Below are 12,184 nucleotides of genomic sequence, written 5' to 3' on the forward strand. Positions count from 1 at the left end.
ATTACTTAAGCAGCGCTATTGCGCTGCCTTTAATAATAAAGCCTAAGTTAATTAGACTTTAATATTTTAGTAGACTTGCCAAATTTTTTTTAGTTTTCATCCCTTTCTTTGGGAAGTATTATTCGAGTTTCCGATTCCGCTCGTCATTGCTTCTAGCAGGAATAATAAGTTGTTGACATGATGAAATAGATGCTTTAACTTTTTCTACCATTCAACTTAAATCTCCAATTTTTAAAACTTTCGAAAGAAAGAATTAACTCCTGCAAATAAGGTTTGAGAACAGTTTACTGAATTTATCTGTAAAACATGCCTCAGGTAGTTTTTGGCTACTAAATAGAATAGAATATGATTTATTGGCTAAAATAGCACAAAAGCTAGCATAAGCACGTCAGAATTACCATAACAAAAACAAATGTAATGGGATAAACATAAAACAAAAAATTGAATCAATAATAAAACAGATGTTAGGAGATAAACATAAAACAAAAGTTATATCAATTATTAAAATTGGAAGCAAAATAGGGGACAAAAGAGTTTTTGTATCTCATGGTCAACATTTGGGGATACAGGTCCAGTTTGGTATTTGGAGCTCTACGAGTATTGAGTCTTGTATTAGGAAGGGTTGGGAGATTTTCTTTAAAGGGAGGGAGAAAACGTCGATGATAGTCAGTACTAAAGTAATTGTGACAAAAGTTCATGGTGAGGAAGTGTTGTTGTGATTCCAATGTAATAAGTTCAAGTCTAGCCAAACCTTCATTGTATGTGGTATAGGCCGTCCCCGGAATAATTTTTATTGCTCTTTTTTGAATAGTTTCAGTTTTAGAACAATGGTCTTTTGTCAACGCAGGGTGCCAGACAGGACAAACATATTCCAGACAGGATCTTATATAAGAACAATAAGTTACTTTAACGTTTTAAGGTATATAAACCATATCAGCGTACAAGGTACGTTTTTCTTGTTTTATGCTGTAGGACTACGGTAACCTTGGACTTGTTGCTTATGATTTGTCCTAAAAATCTTATTAGCTCCCAATGATTTGAATTAAAACACAACTCTCTAAAAGATCGACAAGCTCGCTGGTCAGAAAACCAACACGTTTGATCTCAAATTTTGTGCAACGCTGTATATTTTCGTCAAAGACACGCAGAAGAAATAACTGTAAAAAATAAAAACAACAGCCTTTAGTAAGGTTTCTAAGAAAATTATTCGTCACAGATTTCCCTTGTTCATACTAAGAAAACCTAAAGGTATTCTATTGATTTAAAATTAGAAAAAAGGCGGTCCTAAGCTGTGAATAATCTTAGTTAACAGATTGTGCAGGGAGAGAACCTTTATGTTCACTTTCTTCCTTGTATTTCTAGTTTTCTATCACATTTCTAAGTATTTTTGTCTATTCTTCAAGTTTTGAAAAGTGTTTATAAACAAACACCATATAAACTGACCCTACTGACTAGTTTGTGTGAGAAATAATTCAATGGCACTAATGGTGTTTAGTTAGATATAGGCTATAGAATATTTGAAAACAGAAAAGTACAGTCAAATCCATGTTTATCTTTCTGAAATTGTTAAAAAAAATAGTGATAAATATTTACCAAATCATATTATTGAGTTATGACTAAAGTAGCCTAAATAGGCCTACACCATTCGATGCCTTTTTTTATGCTGATCACGAATATAATAATAATTTCGGTAAAATTCTACTTTAGCTACTTTTGGCTATCTTGGGAAGGGGTTAGGTTAAGACAATGAAACTTTCAGGGATGGGTCTACAGGCTACAGTATGTCCCAGGAAGGTATTTTGAAGTACATACCTCCACTCCTTCTCCCTCTAGAGGGTCATGAAATTTGCCTACATGACAGGTCTATACCCATTGAAATTTTGAAAAAACAACATTTTACCTTAATTTTCAGTTATCAGTTTCTTTTTCTCTGGCTTTAGCTCTGAAAACACAATTTCAGTTATTTGAGCAGAATTTTAAGACATATAAATAGTTTATTTCCAAAATTTTGGAAATGTATTTGCATATCTTTAAAACCCTATAAATTTGGATTGAGTAAAGTTGTGAAGCTGAAAACAATTGTGTTGTACTTTATTTAAGCAGAAGATCTATTTTGCAAGGTTTCACATTTATAACACACAGATTTTAAAGGTCATCAAAGGTCAGGACCCTCTAGAGGGAGAAGGAGTGGAGGTGGATACTTCAAAATATCTTCCCAGGACATACTTTAGCCTGTAGACCCATCCCTGAAAGTTTCATTTTCTTAACCTAACCCCTTTCCAAGAAAGTCAAAAGTAGCTAAAGTAGAATTTTACCATAATTTCTATTGGAAATAAATTTTTCCCCCTCCCCCTATATATGCCAATTCAGGTATATATTTCTACATTAGGGGGGGGGGCAATTTTTTTTCTGATATAAATGGGAGGTAAGTTTAGGTCAATATCTACCAAATCATATTATTGAGTTGGGAATAAAGTGAATACACCATTTGATGCCTTTTTTTGTCTGATTACAAATATAATAAGCATTTATATTGGAAATTAATTTCAGCCCCCCCCCCTCTATATAGGCTATACCTAACCTAACCCTGAATTAGCATATATAGGGGGGGTGGGCTGAAGTTAATTTCCAATACAAATGCTTATTATATTTGTAATCAGCATAAAAAAAGGCATCGAATAGTGTATTCACTTTATTCCTAGCCCTAACTCAATAATATGATTTGGTAGATATTGACCTAAGTTTAAACTTCCCCCCCTCCCCCTAATTTAGAAATATATACCCTGACTTGGCATATATAGGGGGGGGGGGCTAAAACATTTTAGACTGGTAAGTCTCTAAAATTTTAACTTTTAAACATCTTGGCAGTCTGAAATAATATATTACTTGGTTGTTTTGATTCTCTTTAGGCTATCCTTTGTATTTCTTTGTAAACAGTCTTCTTGACCTGTCAATAGCATTCTCCAGTAAAATTCTAGTTTAGTACTTTTTGCTATCTTGGAAAGGGGTTAGGTTAGGAAAATAAAACTTTCAGGGGTGGTTTTACAGACTGAAGTGTGCCCCAGGAAGGTATTTTGAAGTACCTATCTCTGCTTCTTCTCCCTCTAGATGGCAGCAACCTTCAATGATTTTAAAATATCTTTATGTTATGAAAATGAAACCTTGCAAAACAGATGTTCTGCTTAAATGATGCACAAGAAAAGTGTTTTCTGCTTCATAACTTTGTTAAATCCCAATTTATGAGGTTCCAAATGATCTGCAAATATATTCCCTGAATTTACAAAAAAAACACATTAATATGGCTTAAAATTCTACATAAATAACAAGAATTGCATTTTCAGAACTAAAACCAGAAAAAAAAAGAAACTGATAAGTGAAGATCATTTTACATATACTCCCTTGGACTAGTAACTCTTTTTTGTCCCAAAAATTTAAACTCATCTTTCCTTCTACAATTATTGATAAAAGAGTGAAATATTTTAAATCTTTCACCAGTGACTTAATCATTAGGGTGGTCCTTATGTATATATCAAAAAATATTTTTTGTTTTTCCTGCCTCCCACCATCCTAAACTATTCTTCTATGATAGAAAAAAAAGTGTCATATATTTTTAGGATAAATTCATGTTTGGGGTATGCTCAAGGCACCCGAATTTTGATTATACTCGAATGTTATAGAAATCGGGTGTATATAAAGAAAATCATTGGTTCAGGGCATATATTTATTAGTTAATTGTGTATTTATTGTGAATTCTAAAACAAAACAGGTGTTATGTGTTATATAAAGAGATAACTGAAGGGATTCAGGGTAATATATTAATAATCAATTAGGTGTCTGTGCATTTTTTTGCAAATCTAGCAGATATATTTGTGTAAAACTACAGAAGTTTATGTCACTATTTAAAATTAACTTCAACATTTATTTACTGAATCAATCAATGGTTTATTATTACATTTGATTAAATATTCTTGCAGCAGACATCTTTAGTATTGTTTAGTTTTTATTTTCTCAGATAAAGATTGATTATAAATACATAGGATACCAAGCTGATAAGACAATATCAGGTGAATTACTGAATACGGTATATCAATTTACATTTAATGTTTGTTGTTATAACTGAAATTTTGTCATTTGTCAGATATAATAAATTCATATTTGAAATTGACTTGTTATTAATTTGCTATTAGAACAGTACTATTTTTGCTTCAATGTTGTCTGCTATGTAATTTTCTGACAGATTGGACAATTGTTAAAGTACACATAAAATGTTTTGTTTTACAGTTGGTCATGGCGATTTCCACATCCACATGCACTAAACAGGAAATGTACCTGCTTGGTTCAGCTTTGGAAGATCTATATGGTTCAAAATTGCCATTGATTGGTGATATTCTCAGGCTCTATGCCACAAAGCTGAAAGTAGGCAAGACTAAACATGAGGCAGCAGTATCAGTAATTAAGGACGTTCAAATGTTCTGGGAGAAAGCCAGAATACCCATGCGCTGGAGTGATCATGCAGTTGCCCAACTTGAAGTTTTAGTGCAGAGATGGGAAGGGTTGAAGAAAAACAAAGCAAGAAGGACAGCAACTCAGATAGCCAATGAGGAAGAATTCAAGGAAGCTTTCAATGATCTCTTTGACGTAGCTCACCAGGAAGCGTTACAGCTCATCAGAATTGAGGAAGACAAGCAATTCTTGTTGGCCCAGTGAGAAAAAGGAAGGCAAGGGGTTATGGCAGGGGTTGACATGTCACTTACAAAAAAGGAGAAAGTACAGAAAAATAAACAAAAAAGCCAGTTTCACTTGAAGACAAAACAGCAACTTGACATAGCAAATCTGGATTGAACTGTGTTGTTGGAGTCTTTTGATTCGTCTTCTAGTAATGATGATGCAGACATGGAAGTATTACAAAGAATTGGCAGTGAAGCCAACAAACAACCATGTACACCAAAATGGAAACATGGAAGAACTAATATTTTAACTCCTGCACTCCTGTCATCCCTAGATTGCACAAAGACAAGTGACAGGCAAGCAGTTCAGATCATTGCCCAAATAATTCAAGCGACAGGTCACAACGTTCCGGATTTCAGTATCAGCAGATCATCTATAAAACATTACCGTCAGAAGCATCATGTCATACTTTCATCTCAGCTGATGTATGATTTCAATCCCCAGAAGCCAATGGTTCTTCACTGGGATAGAAAGCTTATGGAAGACCTCACTGGAGATGAAAAGTTGACCGACTGCCAATAATTGTTTCTGGATCTGGAACAGAACAGCTGCTTTGTATCCCAAAGCTGGCTCCAGGTACTGGTAAAGACATGCCAGATGTAATGATGGACACAGTGTCTGACTGGGGCACTGTAGACAGCATCAAAGCTCTCACCTTTGATACAACATCAAGCAACAACAGCCGAATGAACGGTCCCTGTACTCTGTTTGAACAGCATCTTGGTAGAAGTGTTCTGCATCTTGCATGCAGACACCACATCCATGAATTAATGCTGGAAGAGGCATTCAGACACCATGGGACCTTCAAGTGGCCCAGACATCCAGCTGTTCAAACAGTTCAAAGCCTTTTGGCCAAACATTGTATATGCTGATTACAAGCCTGGTGTTGAGGTTCCAGTCATTGCTGCAGCTCTGGTTGATGCCCTGGATGATATGAAGACCTATCTGACTGATCAGCTGGGTATTTGTCATCAACGTGAAGACTACTGTGAGCTTCTCAAGCTTTCCCTGCTGTTCATTGGTGGCCTTCTGGCTTGTGGTGTGATGTTCAGGAAACCAGGAGCCCTTCATTGTGCTCGTTTCATGGCATGACTGCATGGCATGACTGATTTATGCATTGAAAATATACATGTTCAGAGATGCTGGCTTCAAGCTGACAGATTGTGAAATCACTGGTCTGGGCAACTTCTGTGCTTTTAGTGTAGAAGTTATGTTAAATCGTGGTTCCTTTCTCCTTTGCCAACAGCAGCACCAGCCAATGATTTAATGCTTCTGAAGAGTCTCCTCACTTGTGGATTGCCAGCGGCAACTTGTGCACTGAAGAAACTGTGTGGGCAGCTGTGGTATCTTAGCAATGAACTGATAGGATTGGCATTTTTTGAAAGGGGTGTTGATGCAACTGAAAAAAGAGCAATGGTCAAAGCACTCTGCCATGAAGGAACGGAGGGCCCACCAAAGTGCATCACTGTGAACAAAACTACAGTCACCAACAAGAATCTACAGGACTTTGTTACACACAATACAAGGAACTTCTTCCATATCCTTTCCATTCCAGATAGTTTCTTGTCTACAGATCCTGAGACCAGGGTGGATAATGAATCCTATGTGAAGGCTGTAGCCATTGTTAGAGAACTACAAGTAGTGAATGACACAGCCGAACGTGGAGTTGCCCTTATGCAGGACTACGATTTGCTGCTAACAAAAAATGAACACCAGATGCAATTTGCTCTGCAAGTAGTTAAAGAGCATTGCAAACGTTTTCCTGATTCTAACAAGTCAACAATCCTTCAAGGGCTAGCCACAACCTCTGACAGCCCAGGCCCAGCGTGACTTTGTAGTGTGTTATTTTTTATCAATTTCCGAAAGATACATTTGATATTTGCTATGACAGTGTCCTATTTTAACCAGTCATTATGATCGTTTTAACAAACTAATGATTGGATTATTTAGTATTGATTATATATAATATGTCCTCATTAAATTTTGTTTGCTGAATGAATTTCCTAAGTGCATCCAAAATTACGTTAAACATGCTCCAAGCAGAAGTATAGCGATTCTATGCTAAACTTCACTTGAATTGAGCATACCCTAAATATTGACCAATTTGGAAAATTTGTTGCCCATGTTGTTAACTTTTGATGTAGACAAAAATGGCAGGGTGGGAGGTTTATAATTCTGAAGTGAAAAAATAAGGACCACCCTATTAATCATGATTGATCTTCTTTATTTTTATTCTTTTTTTCCCCTTATGTTGTACTGTTGTACTTTTAATGTCAAAGTTTTGAGTGTATTATCTTGACTGTCAAAGAAAAACATTCCTTGTACAAGCAACTGTACATTATTAAGAATGAAATTACCAAAAATTAAAAATTACCTAAAAACCTTCCTTGCAGAAACAACTGTTTGTCAAGGTCTGTCAAGGACCTGTCTGGCAGGCAAATTTCTAAGACTGAGAAATCAGAAGAGGGTTAACATGCAAGCTTGGCAATACCTTCCCAGAGTATGTTTTTGGCCCTGGATTTATCATTGAAAGTTTGATTATCCTAACCTAACCCCTTTCCAAGATAGCAAAAAGTAGCTAAACTAGAATTTTACCATCATGATGTTTATAATGATTTTTTTTATGAGAGGGTGTTGTGTCTTATGTAAGTGGAAAGATTTTTGTGGAATAAATTTCATTACAGTGTGTGTATACTAGATGGTGCATAATATTTTGTATACTTGTGTAAAATAAACTAATCCAAAACCCCTACAGAAAAGAAATTTTCCTTGTTTTTCAAGATAGGCTACTGAAAACCTGTACTTTAGGGTTTTAGACCATGATGAATTTGTTGACCATCTTAGAATGTAGACTTCCTTGCATTTGTACCCATAAAAGACAAGAATAATGCTTTGTGGCACAAAATGGTGGAAACATTACTTTGTTATGATGCAATCTCTTTCCCTTGGAAACTGATTTCCCTTGTTCAATGGTCCCCAAGATTCAAGGGGACTGTGATTTTCCTGTTGAGGGCTTTCAAAAATGATGTTTCTAATAATGTACTTTTCACCTGGCTTTACTGCCATTTTTCAGTGGTTTCCAGATATTTTTCAAAACCCCCCCAAAAAATGTTTTCAACACATTTTACTACTAAGGTAAATCTGTATAATAAGTACCATTCCTGAATTATTTTTGAATAAATAAATATAAAAAAAAGTTTCTGACTTGGCAGCTTTTTCAAAACATGTGTTTAAACTTTCAGTTACTATGGGATGTGATTTGCTCTCTACTAGATTGTAGCTGTTGTTGCCAACACAATGCTCATTAACCCACACTTGCATCTTTGGAAATATCTACCCCCATTCTCCCAACAGGCACTGAAGTTTGATGACTTTTTTTCAATTTAGTACTAATATATGTGTTGAAATGGAATGTTGAGGGGGATATAAGAAGGTAAATATCCATAACCAAGCCAAAGAAACAGCCAAGAATCATCTCTCTGTCAAATACTGATGGTTAAGTCTAGTCAAGAAAATCTTCCATGTAAAATTACCACAAATGTGACTTATTCCCAATGAATTCCTTTTAGGTGCCTAGTATAAACAAATGATTATCCAGACAAACCTTCTTTAACATTTTAAAGAAGGTAGTTAAGCCAGATGAATGAAAGTTTCAGAGATTTTAAGGAATTTGTAACCTGAGAGCAAAAATGTCCTACTGCTTGAAAATTTTTTCTGATAGGATGTTGTTGTTTGGGGTTTGATGTATTCAACCAATTGATAATATGCGTTTGTATCACTCAATTATTTTGTCGCTTATTTAATCACTAGCTTGCTTGGGTATCACCTTGGTCAATGTTTACTGAACTTACCATATATCACTTATCTTGCAATTGGTAGGAAGTTATTCACCTGTAGCAATTGCCTGCATTAAAAAACAGTAATCTAATAGGTATAATATACAATTTACCATGTCAAACAGCAATTATGATATATATATATATATATATATATATATATATATATATATATATATATATTATATATATATATATATTGTACATAATACAAAATTGTAAACTTGTACATAATATTTTAAGAAAAAAGAAAAGAAAATTCACATGTTTAGTTTGCCAAAAAAAGAAAACAATAAAAAAAAAAAAAAATTATCAGACCATGCTGCCTAAAAGTACTTAAACAATGATTAATAATTTAATTAAATAGTTATATATATATATATATATATATATATATATATATATATATATATATATATATATATATATATATATATATATATATATATATATATATATATATATATATATATATATATATATATATATATATATATATATATAGGCTATATACAACACAATTACAATAAATAATACAAAATTAATGTATAAGATTTCACCTAAATCCAGATATAAAAAATATACACAAATAAAATACAAATATGATGTCTCTAAAATAAATCATGCAGAGAATGAGAAAAAAAGTTATAGGGAATGAATTAAAACAGTAGTCTTACAGATTTACCTAATGAGTTTGTGCTTGGTCTTTTAGCCTAATGTCAAGGAACAGTGGTGAAGAGAGAACTAATCATTTGTCTGAGAAGGGGCTAACCTAGGTATCTGTAGCCTAGTTATAACTCCTTCTGGGCTAGGTATAGACTCCTTCCCTTTATGTTTCCTTTCTGCTTTGCCAGGGCTACTGGTAACTGCTGACGTGGTGGGAAGGCTTGAACCTTCTCTGTTCAGATTTTCAATTGAGTTATTCAGGCTACAGACTACAGCTTTGAAAGAAAGTATTTGTGCTATCTGAGAAACCAGTTGGCAAAGTGACATTATAATCTGGGTTAGATCAGAAATCCGCCTGGCAACCCCTTTCAAACATGGTCATGTACTTCATGTTGAGTTCCTCAGCTGGAGCTTGATTAGGAGTCAGTGGAGGGAAAGAGTCTGTATGTACTATGGGGACATGTTTTGTATGAGTTCAAAGTCCCTTCTTCAAGGCCTCAGCAGCAGTCTTCATGGGGACATTATTGGTGAATGAGTAAGTAACAATAGCTTTCTTCTGGATGAGTATTGGACACTCCTTGGAGTTGCAGCATGCTTTCCATTGCTGTTTGGAAGCTTAAGTACCTGCTCTTCCTTTATTGTCTTGGATTGGGAAAATTCTTGAAGTGTGTGTTGTCTACTACTTAGTAGACACTTTCTGCCTCTGTGGCAATTAGAAGCCATGTGGCCAAAACTTTGGCAATTGAAGCACTGTATTGCCCAGGGGATAATCTGCTTTACTGTATACCTTGCACTGCAAACAGAGATTTTAGTGGGAACCGAACATGCTGATTAAAGGTGCAAACCAAAGGGATAACCATAGGGCTTGGATTTTTGAAGACCATTGTCATTGGTTGGATTCTATCATTACCTTGGACCTCCCTAACAAAATCGTCTAGGTTGGTGACCTCCTCAGATGGGATGAATACACTATCTTTTCTGTTTGTGATTAAATTAGTGTTGGAGTTTGGACCAAGCACATACACTACCTTACAACCATTTACTGCTATAACTGAGATAGAAAGTATAGCTGTAGTTACTGATTGGTTCACAGCTATCATAGGCCATGCAATAGAGTTGTTTAAGTAAGGAGCAATGTGGGCATAATGCATTATTTATTATTATTTTTTTCCTGTTTTTTTGTAGAGCAGGACACTTTGTATAGAAGGAGTTGTCATAAAAACTTTGAAGGGGGCTCATTCAATCAAAAATAGAAGAGCTAGTGCTCTTTTTAATAGTTAAAAGCAATTGGAAGGAAACCAGGCCCCCCCCCCACTTTCCATTATTTCTCCAAATTCACCCAATCAAAATTTTGAGATGGCCATTTTGTTCAGCATCATTGCAAGGTCAAGTAATTGCGTCTTTGAAAATGACAACCCCCACAATTCTCAGGGCAAGCCTTGTAAGTTATGGCCTTGGTGCATATAATGTTTTTATGCCAAGACTAGTCATAGAAACTTCATTGGGGGTTTATTGGATTGGAAAAAGTAGAAGTTGTAGTGTCCTTCTTAAGAGTAAAAGTATTGGAGGGCAACTAGCCCCCCTCCCCCTTATGGTCTGTTTTCCCCAAAGGCATCAAATAGGAATTTTGAGATATCCATTTGTTCAATAACAGTCCAAAGATCACATAACAGGGTCATTGGGGTTGAAACACCCCCCCCCCCCCAGAGTCTGGGGGCTTTCAGAGAATGCTAAAAGAGGAAAATCATCTGACCAAAAGGCAATGAGGGCATGCTACTTCAAATACTTTTATCACTGCTATGTTTGCTACTACTACTTCAACTACAACTTCTATTGCAACTACTTGTAAAGGCAATATATTAATACTGCTGCTGCTACTAGTACTACTGCTATTACTATTAATACTAATACTAGTTATACAAATACTACTACTATGACTACTATTACAACTATGCCTAAAAGTATGAAGGTGAAACTTTCAAGGAACCTTTTTTTAGGGGGGGGGGGCAAATTTAATCACAACATGTTGTCTGTATGCATGTTGTTAAAAGGGTGTAACTGCAATATCTTAGGAAGAGTTTGGGGTGTTAAGTTGAAACTAACATGACTTGTTTTGGGGGATGTTGAACTAACCAAAAGAAAATAATTGCATCCTATTGCTACTGTTTTTACTCGTACTACTACTAATTCTACTATTATTACTACTTCTGCTACTACTATTGCCAGTAAATCTAAGGCTACTGCTATTAATTCTGCTGCTGCTACTACTACTACTACTCCTAAAAGTAAGGGTACTAAGGCGAAAATTTTGGGAAATATCGAAACTGTATGGACATAAATCAAAACACACTATGCCCACACAGGTTGCTAAGAGGACATATTAGAAATGCTTCAGGAACGGTTCATGTTATTAATTTTAAAGTTTCAGTGTGTGCTGAAGGGGATGTTGAAGAAACCAAAGGTGCTATGCACATACTGCTACTATGCTGGCTAAGAGTATTAAGGTGAATCTTTCAAGGAGTATTTAGGAGGATGTTTAACTAAATCAAAAAGTTCTAGTTCCATTTTTAAGAGTAAAAAGAGATTGGTGGACAAGCAGCACTCCTCCCAAGTCCATTCATTTTCCAAACAGATTCAGTCAAAATTTTTAGACAGTCATTTTGCTCAACATATAATAGAACAGTACAGTAACTACGTCTCTAGGGATATTAGGCTTGTTAACCCCCCACAGTTATGTAATCAGGCCATTGTGTATTAAAACTCAATATTGCTTTAAAACTAAATCAAAAAGCATTGTGTATTTGGCTGCAAATAACATATCTCATCAGTATATCGAGAACGACTGGGAGTATGAATTTGAAACTTTTGGGGCTACTACTATTTCTACTACTGCTCTTACAATTTAAATAAATCAAAAGAGTGTAAATGTATCCAAGGTATCAAAGAGCAAAGAA

The 12,184-nt window shown here is 35.0% G+C and overlaps 1 protein-coding gene across 1 annotated transcript in view; it reads left to right on the forward strand.

Annotated features, from left to right (window-relative positions):
- Positions 1 to 1,167: 1,167 nt before the first annotated feature.
- The window catches only part of LOC148945625 (rap guanine nucleotide exchange factor-like), a 118,885-nt gene continuing 107,868 nt past the window's right edge, over positions 1,168 to 12,184 (forward strand). The window contains exon 1 of the mRNA XM_089099105.1: positions 1,168 to 1,248. The gene's annotated coding sequence lies outside the window, so the exon portion shown is untranslated. The remainder of the gene's footprint in view (positions 1,249 to 12,184) is intronic.

The sequence above is a fragment of the Artemia sp. Qi Xiang Cuo genome, chromosome 13 (assembly GCF_049724085.1).
Source record: "Artemia sp. Qi Xiang Cuo chromosome 13, ASM4972408v1, whole genome shotgun sequence".
Lineage (NCBI taxonomy): Eukaryota > Metazoa > Arthropoda > Branchiopoda > Anostraca > Artemiidae > Artemia > Artemia sp. Qi Xiang Cuo.